This window comes from Enhydra lutris, unplaced genomic scaffold, assembly GCF_002288905.1.
Source record: "Enhydra lutris kenyoni isolate GAN:26980312 unplaced genomic scaffold, ASM228890v2 scaffoldscaffold16, whole genome shotgun sequence".
In the NCBI taxonomy this organism is placed as follows: Eukaryota; Metazoa; Chordata; class Mammalia; order Carnivora; family Mustelidae; genus Enhydra; species Enhydra lutris.
The window spans coordinates 11,261,616-11,266,558 of record NW_019154100.1 but is presented as its reverse complement, the minus strand read 5'-3'; positions in this window follow the sequence as shown (position 1 = coordinate 11,266,558).

Here is a 4,943-nt window from a genome sequence, read left to right as displayed (position 1 = left end):
GTGAACAAAGATGAAGCAATTATTTTTTTTCTCTATCTTATCCCTCCAGAATTTAGAACTTCCCCAAGTTAGTATTCTTATTTTTATGGCAATATAATTATTTGCATAAGTTCAATAACAAAACTATTACAAAGCTAGAGTAACTAAAGCATTATGGTATTGGCATAGAAACAGACACAGAGATCCATAAAACAGAAAGAAAGCCTAGAAATAAATCCACACATATATGGCCAACTAATATTCAACAGAGGTGCCAAGAATACACAATGACAAAAGCATAGTCTCTCCAAAAAATGGTGTTAGAAAAGCTGGATATTCACCTACAAAAGAATAACACTGGACTCTTGTTTTACACCAAACACAAAAATCAAATCAAAATGGATTAAAGACTTAACCACAAAACTTGAAGCCTAAAAAGGCCAAAAAGAAAACGTAAGAGAAAATGTTCTCGAAATCAGTCTTAGCAATGCTTTTTTTGGATATGACACCAAAAGCACAGGCAACAAAAGCTACAACAGCAACAACAAAAAGTCAAAAAAAACCTCACAAAAAACAAAAAAAAAATTAAAAACAAAACCCTCACAAAACAAAGACAAACAAATAAAAAATAAGTGGGACTACATCAAGCTCAAAAGTATCTGCACAACAAGGGAAACAACTGACAAGAGAAAAGGCAATCTACAGAATGGGAAAGAATATTAGCACACCATATATACAAGATGGGGTTAATACCCAAAATACATAAGAAATTCACATAACTCAGCAGCTAAATCAAAACAAAACAAAAACTCAATTTAAAAACTGCCAATGGACCTGAAGAGACATTTTCCAAAGAAGACAATAAAAGTGGCCAATGGGTATTAAAAGGTGCTCAATGTCACTAATCATCAGGGAAATGGAAATGAAAACCACAATGAGATATCATCTTATACCTGTTGGGATGTCTATTATCAAAAAGACGAGATAACGAATACTGTTGAGGATGTGGGAAAAAAAGAGAACCTTTGTTCACTGTTGGTTGGAATGCAAATTGGTACAGTCATTATGGAAAACACAGGAGGCCCCTCAAAAAAACTTAAAAATAGTACTATCATATGATTCTATAATCCCACTTCTGTGTATATATTTAAGGAAACGAAGTCAATATCTTGAAGAGTTAGATTTCTGCACTCCTATGTTCACCGTAACATTATAAACAATAGTCAAGACATTAAAACAACATAAATGTCCTTTAACAGATAAGTGGATTAAAAAATGTTGTATATATACTTATACAATGAACTTTTACTCAGCCTTAAAAAAGGAAATTCTGTCATTTGTAACATGTATGAATCTAGAAGACATTAGGCTATGTGAAATAAGCCAGACAATGAAAGATAAAAACTGAATGATCTCACTTATTTGTGGAATCTAAAAAAGTCAAATTCATAGAAACAAAGAATAGAATGGTAGTTAGCAGGGGCTAGAAGTTCTTGAAAACAGGGAGGTGGTCAAAGGGTATAAATTTTCAGCTAGAAGATGAATAAATTCTGGAGATCTAATGTACAACATGGCAATTCTCATTAATAATAATGAAATGTATACCTGGAATTTTCTATGAGAGTAAATCTTAAGTGTTCTAACTACAAACACACACACAAACAAGAATAACTATGTGTAGCGATGGATATGTTCATAAGTTTAGTTGTATTCATTTCACAATGTATACAAATATCATCAAGTTCTACAACTTAAATATATACAATTTTTATCTGTCAATTTTACATACCTCAAGAAAGTTGAGGAAAAATTAAATTCAATTAAAAAAATTAAAAACTACCTACACTAACTAATAATTAACTGACTAAAAAGGGTCTGTAAATTTTTGACTCCTTCAAGAAGTATGAAAGATTTTGGTTATTGCTATAAATACAAAATCATCAGTCCTTCAAAACATGCTGAAAATGATAAATATTAAAATTTAAAAACTTTTTATACTATATGGTAATAGCATCATTTAGATAACTGGGTTTAGAAAGGTCTGTACATATAAAAGTTTTATGGTATTGTAAAATAATTTTAATTTGAGGAAGTCAAATTTATCTACTTTTTGTTCTATGAATGGTGTTTTTGCTGTTGTACCTACAAAATCTTTAATTCAAGTTCACAAAGATTTTTTTCTTATGTTCATTCTAGAAATGTAACAGTTTTAGGTTTTTAAATTTATGTCTGGTTTTGAGTTAATTTTTGTGTATTATTTAAGACAGATCAATATTTGCTTTTTTGCATATGATGCCCAAATGTTCCAGCACCATTTGTTGACAGGACTAACTTTCTCCACTGAATTGCTTTTCTACCTCTAAGTATTCCTGCCATCTTGGCCAGGCTGGGTTCTCAGGTTTGACACTCATAACTGCCCCATTCAGGAAATTTCAGGACCCTGTTCAGCTAAGGTCTACTTCTGTCATCTAGGCAAGGCAGTCACATCTTACAAATATCAGCTCTTACATGTCTTTAAGTGTCCTAAGACAGTTTTATATTCTGAGTTTGCTTACTTTAGGAGCTTTTTGCAGGGAGATGTAAGGGGCAAAGAGAGGGGGAGAGGGAGAATCTTAAGCAGCCTCCTCACCCAGTATGAAACCCAACTGATCTCACAACCCTGATATCATGACCTGAAACCATATCAAGAATTAGTCACTTAAACCACTGAGCCACCTAGGAAACCCATACCATTTGGGTTTTTATTCTTTTTTCTGCAAAGGGAGAGAGGGTGCTCCTGGGAATACCCTTTATATTCTTTTAGATTCAGCTAAATGTTTATAGGATGATTCCTGGTTTGTCTGGCATCTTGCATTTTACATCAGAAGAGTTTTCCAGACTATCTAATTGACCACATCTCTCCCTTGCTCTTTTAACTGACACAAATCCCACTCTTATCCTTACTAAAGGTGACCTGGGGACTTAATAATGTTATATACCATTATTTCTATGGAAAGTTATCAAATTCCTTACATATGACTTACAATTACAGTGTGGAATTCAGTTACACATGGATTTGGCCCAGCCATAGTTTCAACGGATCCCTTGAAAAACTATTTTCACAGACACAGATTAAAAAAAAAATATATATATATATGTTAACACGAATGATACCATCTTGGGCTCCATCATGTGTCTTAATCACCCTGTGTGAGAAATGCTTTAGAAAAACTTCCAGAAATATTTAAGCATTGCTAAAACTGAGAAAATTGACCCACCTCAAATAAGTTTGCACCGATTGTAGAGACAGCTAATCTTTTCAAATTGAGATTTTTTTACTGTAGCTGATTGATATGTCTTATTTACAATAATTTTGGAATAATGATACCATTTACACAGAAAGATAAAGTGTGAAGAAAAATAACTTGTAGTCTTTTTTTAAAAATAATTTGTAGTCTTAAAAAAATAATAGTGATGCTTCAATCTCCAATTTTCTTTGATCCATGGAAAAGAACCTGAGCTTGACCTAAATACTTACGGAAGAGCCGCTTGATTAAGAGATTTCTGGGGGAAAGAAAAGTTCAATCATAAATGTAAAGAAGTTAATGAGCAATATACTATTTTATTATTAACTATAATCTCCTAATAATTTTTTCCTGAGTTCAAAATATTACAAATACATTTGTACTCTGCACTTCTTGGTGTCTCATGTTCCCAAAGAAAGAAAATAGACATTTTGTCCTTCAAATTTCTGTATCTAATAGAATGTCTTCATTCAAACATCAAGGAACTATACTGATGTGTTGATGTGTGCTACAGACAAATGGATGGATTTGCTTTGCTAACCTCTAGGCCTTTAATACTTTTTTAAGAACCAAAAAAGTAAAAAATGATAATAAAGCGAAATGAAAGATTCTAGAGGAGCCTATGTAAAACTAATCCAAACTGCTTCTGAGGCTAAAAGATGCTGTGCGTACATATCCATGTCAAATATGGGCCATTTTGAACATCAGAAATATTATTTACTAAATTTTTCTTAGGAGAATTCAATTGGAGTTATGCTTCAGAAATTATATGTAATTTGTAATCCAAAATACAATGTCCTACTTAAAACATGCATGTTGGCCGTGTGTGTGTGTGTGTGTGTGTGTGTGTGTGTGTGTAATGTTTATGGATAGTTCCAGGTCAGTTAACAATGCTAACTTGACTTAGGGAATATAGTATATTACATTGGTTTATTACATAAAATACATATACTGTTCATGTGTTGGCTCTAGTAAAGTCATACTTCCAGGCTCTGGAACCTGGTTCTACCACTTGTTGACAGCAATTGGCCACTGTTAATCTCCTAAATTTCTTTGCATCCCATTTCATAATTTGAAAAATAAAACGTATTTTACTTATCATTGAAAATAAATTTGTTATTGAAATTCCATAAAATAACTCCTAAATAGCTCATTGCATAGTATTTAGCATCAGTATATTTAGTATGTAAAATTATTATCATCACTAACATTACTCTTATATATACTATAGCATGGTTTTTTAACTCTACCAATCCATAACAAAGTCCACTCTTTCTCACTGTAAAATTTAACCTGAGGCACCAAAAAAGTAGAGTGAGCTTATTGATGCCAAAGACATTCGGACTGGGATTTCATTAGCTTTGACACTGACTAATTGTAATTGTAATGTTCCATGCTTTACTTAGCTGTTTGGATATAGATGTGGCCCCTCAACCACCACCAACACATTCCAATTTTGCATTCATCTCTCATATATTTATAAAGTATCTAGATAATATTGTGCTTTCTTTCAAAACATTCAAGGTACATACTTACCAAATAATAAGACATAAGAAGATGGAGAAAAGACATAAAGGTTAAATTTCATGGTACCAACTGTGTCAAATAATTGATGCACAGCCTCTACTCAGGATCCTGCCACAACAAGTCTGGGGAGCAGGGGACTGGAAGCACTCTTTA